At 44.4% G+C, this 13,267-nt stretch overlaps 1 pseudogene; it reads left to right on the top strand.

Annotated features, from left to right (window-relative positions):
* Positions 1 to 2,574: 2,574 nt before the first annotated feature.
* On the top strand, positions 2,575 to 12,594 carry LOC120018919 (annotated as a pseudogene).
* Positions 12,595 to 13,267: the final 673 nt, after the last annotated feature.

The following is a 13,267-nucleotide window of genomic DNA, read 5'->3' as shown; positions in this document are numbered from 1 at the left end:
GCAATGAGTTAAGTGCACATTTATGTGTTCATGTATTTTTCAGTTTACTAAACTCTAGTTAAATAATTTTAATTAAATGGTTCGAGATTACAATAATGTTTGTGTTAAATTTTTCAACACATCATCACAGAATTTCCACCATAATCTCTGTTACAATGGCAAGAAAAAGTATGTGAACACTTTGGAATTATCTGTATTTCTGCTTAAATTGGTCCCAAAAATTCACAACAATAGACAAACACAGTGTGCTTCAACTAATAACACACAAATTATTGCTGGAAAGGGTTACACAAGTATCTCTAAATACCTTGATGTTCATCAGTCCATTGTAAGACAAATTGTCACGCCCTGACCTGAGAGATCCTTTAAATTCTCTATTTGCTTAGGTCAGGGTGTGACTAGGGTGGGCAATCTATGTTTTCTATTTCTTTGTTGGCCTGGTATGGTTCCCAATCAGAGGCAGCTGTCTATCGTTGTCTCTGATTGGGGATCATATTTAGACAGCCTTTTCCCACCTGTTGTTTGTGGGATCTTGTTTTTGTGTAGCTGCCTGTGAGCAGCCCAGAACGTCACCTTTCGTTTTCTCCTGTATTGTTTTTGGTGAGTTGCGTATTTATTAAACATGTGGAACTCTAAGTACGCTGCGCCTTGGTCCATTCATTCAGACGAGCGTGACAGAAGATCCCTCCACCCACGGACCAAGCAGCGTGCCCAGGAGGAGCAGGGATCCTGGGCCTGGGAGGAAAGCCAGGAGTGGAGGACATCCTGGACGTGGGACGAAATCATGGCAGGGGACAGAAGCCTGCCATGGAAGCAGGCGGAGGCAGCGAAGGAGCAACAACGACTACACCGGGGTTCGCGGCCACGACGGAAGCCCGAGAGGCAGCCTCAAAAATAACATTTGGGGGGGCACACGGGTTGGCCGGGGGAGCCGAGGTGTGAACCAGAGCCGGTCCACATGGGGTGGTCGGCGCAGCCGAGGGTTGAACCAGAGCCAGGTCACAACGGGGTGGTCGGCGGAGCCGAGGGTTGAACCAGAGCCAGTCCACACGGGGTGGTCGGCGGAGCCGAGGGTTGAACCAGAGCCAGTCTGGGAGAGGAAGGTGAACTTGGAGGGGAGTGAAGGGAATGAATCAGAGACAGTTAAGGAGTTGATGGGGAAATTGGAGGAGAGAGTCATGAGAGAGCTGTTGTGTTGGTGCATGAGGCACGACATTCGCCCTAAGGAGCGTGTCCTCAGTTTAATGCCACCTGAGTCAGCTCTCCGTACTCATCCTGAGGAGCGTGCTAGCCGTCTGGTGAAGACTGTGCCGACCCCACGCGCCAGGTCTCCAGTATGCCTCCCCAGCCCTACACGTCCTGTGCCAGCTCTCCGCACTCACTTTGAGGAGCGTGTTATCATTCCGGTACAATGTGTGCCGGTTCTACTCACCGTGTCTCCAGTGCGCCTCCACAGCCCGGTACGTCCTGTGCCAGCTCCCGGCACTTGCCGTGCGAAGGTTTCATCAGTCCAGGACACGTTGTGCCAGCTCTACGCTCCAGACCTCCAGTGCGTCTCCCCAGCCCGGTACGTCCTGTGCCAGCTCCAAGAAACCAGGCCTCCTGTGCGTCTCCCCAGCTCGGTACGTCCTGTGCCAGCACCACGCACCAGACCTCCAGTGCGCCTCCACAGCACGGTACGTCCTGTGCCGGCTCCATGCTCCAAACCTCCTGTGCGTCTCCCCAGCCCGGTACGTCCTGTGCCAGCTCCACACACCAGGTCTCCAGCGACGGTCGGCAGTCCAGAGCCTCCAGGGACCGTAGGCAGTCCAGAGCCTCCAGCGACGGTCGGCAGTCCGGGGCCTCCAGCGACGGTCTGCAGTCTGGAGCCTCCTGCGAGAGTTGCCAGTCCGGAGCCTCGTGCGAGGGTTCCCAGTCCGGAGCCTCCGGCGACGATCCACGGTCCGGAGCCCCAAGCGATGATCCACGGTCCGCTTTCTCCGGCGACGATCCACGGTCCGCTTTCTCCGGCAACGATCCACGGTCCGGAGCCTCCGGCGACGATCCACGGTCCGGAGCCTCCGGCGACGGCCTACCGGGGAACAGTGCATTTAACTGTCTTGTTCAGGGGCAGAACGACAGATTTTTACCTTGTCAGCTCAGGGATTCAATCCAGCAACCTTTCGGTTACTGGCCCAACACTCTAACCACTAGGCTACCTGCCGTATACCATTGCTCAGGAGAAGTGTAACACCAGCACGTATTTTACACTCAGACAGGAACGATGTGTGTTTGGGGATGTGTGTGTGTGCGTGTGTAAATATGATTATTAATCTATTTCTAGTCATATTTAATCATCCCTCTATGTTAAGTGTTGGTACTGCATACCTCCCTCTCTTTTTCCATCAGCTGTAACACCAACTGAGGAGGCTGAATCTCAGCAATCAGTTTTCCATCAGTTCTTACACCAACTGAAGAGGCTAAATCTCACCAATCAGTTTGATGACAACGGGAAGCCCATTCTCCTCTATGATGTTATTTACTGGCAGAAGGTCAGCAGTGGATATATAAAGTTCCAGAAGGTAGGAAGCTATGATGGCTCTGCCCTCCCTCAGCCAACAGCTGCAGATGGAAGACAGCGCTATCGTTTGGACAGGAGGGCAATCACAGGTGGGTTGTAGTAGAAGTGGTGGTGTCGAATAGGGTGATGTTTCCATTTAAGCAACATTTATTATTCTGTTTTCCTTATCTGAATTCAACTTTCCGCAAATAAGACTTAACTAGAACTAAAGTAAATTAGGGGCCTTTGTGTGGGTTCAGAGTGTTCTCCCCTATGCAGTGTTCAATAGGCACAGGTGAGGGCCTGTGTGTGTGACTGTGCCCTATGTCTCTCCCCAGGTGAGTGTCTCTGTGCAGTGCCTACCTGCACCCCTGGCAGCAGACAGGCCCGTCATCCAGGAAAGCCTCCCTGCTACTTCGACTGCCCGCCTTGTGCTGCTGGGGAGATCAGCAACCAGACAGTTACACACACAGTGACACAACGTACCATGATTTGATTATCATTTTATATAGGCCAATGTGTGTGTGCATAATGTCCTCCCATGCAGGTTCCTTAGAGTGCACTAGGTGTCCTGAGTTCTAGTGGTCAGACAGACAGGATCATTGTGGTGCTGGTTAAGACCATTTTAAGACCATTGTGGAGCTGCTGGCCTTCAGGGCTACTGTACCAGGCTCCAATGCCCTGACGAAGCTGTTTGGACCTTCCCAGCAGAGGACACTGATGCTCTGCTCCACCGTACCTCAGGTAGAGCTGTTGAACTGATGCTCTGCTCCACCGTCCCTCAGGTAGAGCTGTTGAACTGATGCCCTGCTCCACCGTACCTCAGGTAGAGCTGTTGAATTCATCAAGCACTAGTTCATCAAGCACTACTACATAACCTTTTGCAGACTGTCATGATTGCCAACCATATTATGCTTATTGTTCCACTACTTACCCCAGGTGTGTCTCTGTGTTTACTGGCTCTCCATGGCTCTCTCCATCCCGTTCAGGAACTCTTTGTACCATGGTCTGACAAGCATGGTGGTGCTGAAGTGTAAAGGAGCCCTGGTCCAAATCAAATCAAATGTATTTATATAGCCCTTCTTACATCAGCTGATATATCAAAGTGCTGTAAAGAAACCCAGCCTAAAACCCCAAACAGCAAACAATGCAGGTGTAGAAACACGGTGGCTAGGAGAAAGTCCCTAGAAAGGCCAAAACCTAGGAAGAAACCTAGAGAGGAACCAGGCTATGAGGGGTGGTCAGTCCTCTTCTGGCTGTGCCGGGTGGAGATTATAACAGAACATGGCCAAGATGTTCAAATGTTCATAAACGACCAGCATGGTCAAATAATAATAATCACAGTAGTTGTCGAGGGTGCAACAAGTCAGCACCTCAGGAGTAAATGTCAGTTGGCTTTTCATAGCTGATCATTGAGAGTATCTCTACCGCTCCTGCAGTCTCTAGAGAGTTGAAAACAGCAGGTCTGGGATAGGTAGCACGTCCGGTGAACAGGTTAGGGTTCCATAGCCGCAGGCAGAACAGTTGAAACTGGAGCAGCAGCATGGCCAGGTGGACTGTGGACAGCAAGGAGTCATCATGCCAGGTAGTCCTGAGGCATGGTCCTAGGGCTCAGGTCCTCCGAGAAAGAGAAAGAAAGAAAGAGAGAGAGAGAAATAGAGAGAGCATACCTAAATTCACACAAGACACCGGATGAGACAAGAGAAATGCTCCAGATATAACGGACTGACCATAGCCCCCCGACACATAAACTACTGCAACATAAATACTGGAGGCTGAGACAGAAGGGGTCAGGAGACACTGTGGCCCCATCCGATGATACCCCCGGACAGGGTCAAACAGGCAGGATATAACCCCGCTCACTTTGCCAAAACACAGCCCCCACACCACTAGAGGGATATCTTCAACCACCAACTTACCATCCTGAGACAAGGCCGAGTATAGCCAACAAAGATCTCCGCCACGGCACGAACCCAAGGGGGGAGCCAACCCAGACAGGAAGACCACGTCAGATAATCAACCCACTCAAGTGACGCACCCCTCTTAGGGACGGGATGGAAGAGCACCAGTAAGCCAGTGACTCAGACCCTGTAATAGGGTTAGAGGCAGAGAATCCCAGTGGAGAGAGGGGAACCGGCCAGGCAGAGACAGCAAGGGCGGTTCGTTGCTCGAGAGCCTTTCCGTTCACCTTCACACTCCTGGGCCAGACTACAATCAATCATATGACCTACTGAAGAGATGAGTCTTCAGTAAAGACTTAAAGGTTGAGACAGAGTCTGCGTCTCTCACATGGGTAGGCAGACCATTCCATAAAAATGGAGCTCTATAGGAGAAAGCCCTGCCTCCAGCTGTTTGCTTAGAAATTCTAAGGAAAACAAGGAGGCCTGCATGTTTTGACCGTAGCGTACGTGTAGGTATGTACGGCAGGACCAAATCGGAAAGATAGGTAGGAGCAAGCCCATGTAATGCTTTGTAGGTTAGCAGTAAAACCTTGAAATCAGCCCTTGCCTTAACTTCTTTGGGATAGAGGGCAGCATTTTCACTTTTGGATGAATTGGTGCCCATAGTGAACTCCCTCCTACTCTGTCCCAGATAATAATATATGCATATTATTATTACTATTGGATAAAAAACACTCTGAAGTTTCTAAAACTGTTTGAATTATGTCTGTGAGTATAACATAACTCATATGGCAGGCAAACTTCCAAACAGGAAGTGAGAATTCTGAGAAGGGTCGATGTGAAAGTCATCGCCTATTCAATTCCCTGTAATATATGGATCTGTCAGTAGAACGTGGAATGAAGCCTCTAGTGTGATGTGGGGCCGGATGGAAGCTATTTGAGTCAGTGGTCTGGCAGAATGCTAGTTCCTGGTCACGCGCGCTAGTCATGGAATGGCCATGTGTGCAATTACTTATACAGACATGAAGAAATGCTCCGGTTGGAACGTTATTGGATATATATGATAACAACATCCTGAAGATTGATTCTCTACTAAGTTTGACCAGTTTATTCGACTGGTAATATAACTTTTTGAAGTTTTCGTCCGACGTTTGCCTTCATCTGCGCCAGTGTTTGGACATGTGTACTACACATGCTTGCTAAAGTTGCTAATTGGACATAAGTAATTATCGAACAAAAAATACGATTTATTGTGCAAATAGGATTCCTGGCATTGCATTCTGATGAAGATAATCAAAAGTAAGTGAATATTTATGATGTAATTTTGTATTTCTGTTGACTCCAACATGGCGGAGAAATTTTGTTAAATCTGAGCGCCGTCTCAGATTATTGCATGGTGTGCTTTTTACTAAAGTAAAAAAAAAATATGACACAGCGGTTGCATTAAGAACCAGTGTATCTTTAATTATATGTAAAACATGTATCTTTCATCAAAGTTTATGATGAGTATTTCTGTTATTTGACGTGGCTCTCTGCAATTACTCCGGATATTTTGGAGGCATTTCTGAACATGGCGCCAATGTAAACCGAGATTTGTGGATATAAATATGCACATTATCGAACAAAACATAAATGTATTGTGTAACATGATGTTCTATGAGTGTCATCTGATGAAGATTATCAAAGGTTAGTGATTCATTTTATCTCTATTTCTGCTTTTGTGTGACTATCTTTGGCTGGGAAAAATGGCTGTGTTTTTCTGTGGCTATGTACTGAGCTAACATAATTGTTTGGTGTGCTTTCCCCGTAAATCCTTTTTGAAATCAGACATGTTGGCTGGATTCACAACATGTGTAGCTTTAATTTGGTGTCTATCATGTGTGATTTTATGAAAGATTAATTTTTATAGTAATATATTTGAATTTGGCACGCTACATTTTTTCTGGCTTTTGGCCAAGTGGGACGCTACCGTCCCACATATCCCAGAGAAGTTAACAGGAAGCCAGTGTAGGGAGGCTAGCACTGGAGTATTATGATCAAATGTTTTGGTTCTAGTCAGGATTCTAGCAGCCGTATTTAGCACTAACTGAAGTTTATTTAGTGCTTTATCCGGGTAGCTGGAAAGTAGAGCATTGCAGTAGTCTAACCTAGAAGTAACAAAAGCATGATTAATTTTTCTGCATTATTTTTTAACAGAAAGTTTCAGATTTTTGCAATGTTACATAGATGGAAAAAAGCTGTCCTTGAAACAGTCTTGATATGTTTGTCAAAAGAGAGATCAGGGTCCAGTGTAATGCCGAGGTCCTTCACAGTTTTATTTGAGATGACTGTACAACCATCAAGATTAGTTGTCAGATTCAACAGAAGATCTCTTTGTTACTTGGGACCTAGAACAAGCATCTCTGTTTTGTCCGAGGTTAAAAGTAGAAAGTTTGCAGCCATCCACTTCCTTTATGTCTCAAACACAGGCTTCTAGCGAGGGCAATTTTGGGGCTTCACCATGTTTCATTGAAATGTACAGCTGTGTGTCATCTGCATAGCAGTGAAAGTTGAAATTATGTTTTCGAATGACATCCCCAAGAGGTAAAATATATAGTGAAAACAATAGTGGTCCTAAAACGGAACCTTGAGGAACACCGACATTTACAGTTGATTTGTCAGAGGACAAACCATTCACAGAGACACATTGATATCTTTCTGACAGATAAGAACTAAACCAATTGGGTTTCCAATCTCTCCAAAAGAATGTGGTGATCATTGGTATCAAAAGCAGCACTAAGGTCTAGGAGCACAAGGAGAGATGCAGAGCCTCGGTCTGACGCCATTAACTTCTCTGCGCTACGGATCCCTTTAGCGGGATCATTTTCCTAAACAACCACTGAATTGCAGGGCGCAAAATATTACTAAAAATATTTATAATCATGCAATCACAAGTGAAATATACCAAAACACAGCTTAGCTTGTTGTTAATCCACCTATCGTGTCTGATTTTGAAAATATGCTTTGCAGCGAAAGCAATCCAAGCTTTTGTGAGTGTATCAATCAATGCTACAACAAGTAGCCCCAAATTAGCATGGTCACGAAAGTCAGAAAGCAATAAAATGAATCGCTTACCTTTGATAATCTTCGGATGTTTGCACTCACGAGACTCCCAGTTACACAATAAATGTTATTTTTGTTCGATAAATATTACTTTTATAACAAAAAAACGGCATTTGGGTTGCGCGTTATGTTCAGAAAACCAAAGCCTCGTTCCGTTCGACAAAAATTCCAAAAAAGTATCCGTAATGTTCGTAGAAACATGTCAAATGTTTTTTATAATCAATCCTCAGGTTGTTTTTAACAAACATAATCGATAATATTTCAACCGGACCGTAACCTATTCAATAAAAGAGAGAAAGAAAATGGAGAGCTACCCCTCTCGCGCGCAAGAACTAATCAAAGGACACCTGACTAGTTTTTAAAATCTCGCTCATTTTTCAAAATAAAAGCCTGAAACTATGTCTAAAGCCTGGTCATAGCCTGAGGAAGCCATTGGAAAAGGAATCTGGTTGATACCCCTTTAAATGGAAGATAGACGGGCAAGGAAACACAGATTAAAAAATAAAAAATAAATCACTTCTGGGTTAGATTTTCTCAGGTTTTCGCCTGCAGAATCAGTTTTGTTAAACTCACAGACAATATTTTGACAGTTTTGGAAACTTTGGAGTGTTTTCTATCCTAATCTGTAAATTATATGCATATTCTACGATCTGGACCTGAGAAATAGTCCGTTTACCTTGGGAACGTTATTTTTTAAAAAGCATCTGATTCCTAGCGTCAAGAGGTTAAAAGGTCATTTACCACCTTCACAAGTGCAGTCTCAGTGCTATGATGGGGTCTAAAACCAGACTGAAGCATTTCGTATACATTGTTTGTCTTCAGGAAGGCAGTGAGTTGCTGTGCAACAGCTTTTTCTAAAATTTTAGAGAGGAATGGAAGATTCGATATAGGCCGATAGTTTTTTATATTTTCTGGGTCAAGGTTTGGCTTTTTCAAGAGAGGCTTTATTACTGCCACTTTTAGTGAGTTTGGTACACATCCGGTGGTTAGAGAGCCATTTATTATGTTCAACATAGGAGGGCCAAGCACAGGAAGCAGCTCTTTCAGTAGTTTAGTTGGAATAGGGTCCAGTATGCAGCTTGAATGTTTAGAGGCCATGATTATTTTCATCATTGTGTCAAGAGATATAGTACTAAAACACTTGAGTGTCTCCCTTGATCCTAGGTCCTGGCAGAGTTGGCAGAGCTCAGAACAACTGAGCTTTGGAGGAATACGTAGATTTAAAGGGGAGTCCGTAATTTGCTTTCTAATGATCATGATCTTTTCCTCAAAGAAGTTCATGAATTTATTACTGCTGAAGTGAAAGCCATCCTCTCTTGGAGAATGCTGCTTTTTAGTTAGCTTTGCGACAGTATCAAAAATAAATGTTGGAATGTTCTTATTTTCCTCAATTAAGTTGGAAAAATAGGAATAATCGAGCAGCAGTGAGGGCTCTTCGATACTGCACGGTACTGTCTTTCCAAGTTAGTCGGAAGACTTCCAGTTTGGTGTGGCGCCTTTTCCGTTCCAATTTTCTGGAAGCTTGCTTCAGAGCTCGGGTGTTTTCTGTATACCAGGGAGCTAGTTTCTTATGACAAATGTTTTTAGTTTTTGTGGTGCAACTGCATCGAGGGTATTGCGCAAGGTTAAATTGAGCTCCTCAGTTAGGTGGTTAACTGATTTTTGTCCTCTGACGGCCTTGGGTAGGCAGAGGGAGTCTGGAAGGGCATCAAGGAATCTTTGGGTTGTATGAGAATTTATAGCACAACTTTTGATTCTCCTCGGTTGAGTTCTGAGCAGATTATTTGTTGCGATTGCAAACATAATAAAATGGTTGTCCTATAGTCCAGGGTTATGAGGAAAAACATTAAGATCCACAACATTTATTCCATGGGACAAAAATACATCCAGAGTATGACTGTGGCAGTGAGTAGGTCCAGAGACATGTTGGACAAAACCCACTGAGTCGATGATGGCTCCGAAAGCCTTTTGGAGTGGGTCTGTGGACTTTTCCATGTGAATTTTAAAGTCACCAAAAATTTGAATATTATCTGCTATGACTACAAGGTCCGATAGGAAAGCATGGAACTCAGTGAGGAACGCTGTATATGGCCCAGGAGGACTGTAAACAGTAGCTATAAAAAGTGATTGGGTAGGCTGCATAGATTTCATGACTAGAAGCTCAATAGATGAAAACGTCGGGGGATTTTGGGAAATTGAAATTTGCTATATTAAATGTAGCCCTATTTTGACATGTGAGGAATCACGATCTCTTTCAATAATGGCAGGAATGGAGGAGGTCTTTATTCTAGTGAGATTGCTAAGGCGAACACCGCCATGTTTAGTTTTGCCCAACCTAGGTCGAGGCACAAACACGGTCTCAAAGGGGATAGCTGAGCTGACTACACTGACTGTGCTAGTGGCAGACTCCACTAAGCTGGCAGGCTGGCTAACAGCCTGCTGCCTGGGCTGCACCCTATTTCATTGTGGAGCTAGGGGAGTTATAGCCCTGTCTATGTTCGTAGACAAGATGAGAGCACCCCTCCAGCTAGGATGGAGTCCGTCACTCCTCAGCAGGCCAGGCGTGGTCCTGTTTGTGGGTGAGTCCCAGAAAGAGGGCCAGTTATCTACAAATTCTATCTTTTGGGAGGGGCAGAAAACAGTTTTCAACTAGCGATTGAGTTGTGAGACTCTGCTGTAGAGCTCATCACTCCCCCTAACTGGTAGGGGGCCAGAGACAATTACTCGATGCCGACACATCTTTCTAGCTGATTTACACGCTGAAGCTATGTTGCGCTTGGTGACCTCTGACTGTTTCATCCTAACATTGTGGATAACGACGTGTATAACAATATCTCTATACTCTCTACACTAGCCAGTTTTAGCCTTAGCCAGCACCATCTTCAGATTAGCCTTAACGTTGGTAGCCCTGCCCCCTGGTAAACAGTGTATGATCGCTGGATGATTCTTTTTAAGTCTAATACTGCGGGTAATGGAGTCGCCAATGACTAGGGTTTTCAATTTGTCAGAGCTAATGCTGGGAGCCTTTGGCGTCTCAGACCCCGTAACGGGAGGAGTAGAGTCCAGAGAAGGCTCGGCCTCTGACTCCGACTCGCTGCTTAACCTCTCTTGGGCACGTGAGACAGTAGCGTCCCACCTCTTCAACAGCCAGTGAAACTGCTGGACGCAAAATTCAAATACAGAAATACTCATTATAAAAATTCTGAAAACAAAACATATTTTACATAGGTTTAAAGATTAACTTCTTGTGAATCCAACCACGGTGTCAGATTTAAAAAATGCTTTACGGCGAAAGCATACCTTACGATTATGAGAACATAGCCGACTAGACAAATCATTACAAACAGTAGCCAGCCAGATAGAACAGTTACACAATTTAGAAATAGAGATACAATTAATCCCTTACCTTTGATGATCTTCATATGGTTGCACTCAGCAGACATTCATTTACTCAATAAATGTTATTTTTGTTCGATAAAGTCTCTTTATACCCAAAAACCTCAGTTTTGTTTGCGCGTTTTCTTCAGTAATCCACAGGCTCAAATGCATTCAAAACAGGAAGACAAAAAATATCCAAATTGTATCCGTAAAGTTCATAGAAACATGTCAAATGATGTTTATATTCAAACCTCAGGTTGTTTTTAGCCTAAATAATCGATAATATTTCAACCGGACAATAACGTTGTCAATATAAAATGTAAACAAGAAACGCACTCTCTCGGTTGTGCGCAAGAAAAAGCTCTGTGAAACTTTAGGGTCCACTCATTCAGACTGCTCTTACTTCCTCATTTTCAGAATACAAGACTGAAACACTTTCTAAAGACTGTTGACATCTAGTGGAAGGCATAGAAACTGCAATTTGAGTCCTAAGTCAATGGATACTGTAATGGTATTGAATAGAAAACTACAAAACCAAAAAGAAAACTACTTCCTGAATGGATTTTTCTCAGGTTTTCGCCTGCCAAATTAGTTCTGTTATACTCACAGACACTATTTTAATAGTTTTGGAAACTGTAGAGTGTTTTCTATCCAAATCTACAAGTTATATGCATATCATATCTTCTGGGCCCGAGAAACAGGAAGTTTAATTTGGGCATGCATTTCATCCAAAATTCCAAATGCTGCACCCTACCCTAGAGAAGTTAATGGGGAGAACCGGTTGAAAGTTTCTGTCTGCTGAATGAGCGACACCGGTTGAGCATTCCTACAGCATTTCCCTCCAGAAGCCATGAGAAAGTTGTCCCCTCGCACGTCTGTGGGGACGTGCAAGGGGATTTATACTAACGTTACTATCTGTACTTACTGGTGGCACAGATGCTGTTGCATCCTTTCCTACACTGAAATTACCCTTGCCTAACGATTGCGTCTGAAGCTGGTCTTGCAGCACAGCTATCCTCGCCGTAAGGCGATCGTTCTCCTGTATATTATGAGTACAGCAACTGCAATTAGAAGGCATCATGTTAATGTTACTACTTAGCTTTGGCTGTTGGATGTCCTGACAAACCATGTCCAGATAAAACATCCGGAATGAAAAAGTTGAATGAAATAAAGTTGAGTGAGGGAAAAACTAAAAATATAAACGGTAATTAAAAAGTAAAAACCGTAAAATTGTCAGGTAGCAAAGTAAGTTTGGCAACAAAACGCACAGCAGCATGTAAAGAAGTCTGCAAGTTGTGACCGGAAATGACAAACCTAGTACTGCCCTGAGGACGTGTGTAGATGGGTTCTAACTGGTACTGGGCTACGTCAGCCTGCTGGCCTCGCTCTGTCTCCTCCTAGCCTTCCTGGGATGCAAACACCTCCCTGACACCTTCGATGAGGCCAAGCTCATCCCCCTTCAACATGCTGTTCTTCTGTGCAGTGTGGATCTCCTTTGTCCCTGCCTACGTCAGCTCTCCTGGGAAGTACACTGTAGCTGTGGAGATATTCACCATCTTATCCTCTAGTTTTATCGTTTAGTCCTCTAGTCTGCTGCTGTGCATCGATGCCCCTAAATGTTACATCATCTTAGTGAGACCAGAGAGGAACACTAAGAAAGGGTTGATGTGGTAACACCAGGCTTTATAGTCCTCTTGGCACTTGCAGTCTAGTCCTCTTGGCACACTAGCTCTAAACAGTACTTCTCTTACAGTCTAGTCCTCTTGGCACGCTGGCTCTATACAGTATTTCCCCAAAAGTAAAAAAAAAAAAAAAATCCATTAATAGAATGTGAATTCTCTATGCCCTAATTTTTTTTTTGATGAGGTTTTGATATTTTTGTATCCCAAGTGCACCAATTAATTAGAGTAACAACAATAAATCCAGATAAATAAATATACATTTTTTTTTTTTTGTAACACCTTATTTGCAAGCAGCAAGTTTCTACTCAAAGGTTGCTGAGGTGGAAGATACACATTGTTTAAAAACATTTCCAATATAGTGCATACACGGAGTTTACTAAACACTAGGAACACATTCCTAATATTGAGTTGCCCCCCTCTCCCCCCTCCCCCTCATTTTCCCTTCAGAACAGCCTCAATTCGTCGGGGCATGGACTCTACAAGGTGTCGAAAGCGTTCCACAGGGATGCTGGCCCATGTTGACTCCAATGCTTCTCACAGATGTGTCAAGTTGGTTGGATGTCCTTTGGGTGGTTGACCATTCTTGATACACACGGGAAACAGTTGAGTGTGAAAAACCCAGCAGCGTTGCAGTTCTTGACACAAACCGGTGAGCCTGGCACCTA

The sequence above is a fragment of the Salvelinus namaycush genome, chromosome 23, assembly GCF_016432855.1.
Source record: "Salvelinus namaycush isolate Seneca chromosome 23, SaNama_1.0, whole genome shotgun sequence".
In the NCBI taxonomy this organism is placed as follows: domain Eukaryota; kingdom Metazoa; phylum Chordata; class Actinopteri; order Salmoniformes; family Salmonidae; genus Salvelinus; species Salvelinus namaycush.
Note: the sequence above shows the minus strand (reverse complement) of the source record. Positions and strands in the feature narration are given on the sequence as shown.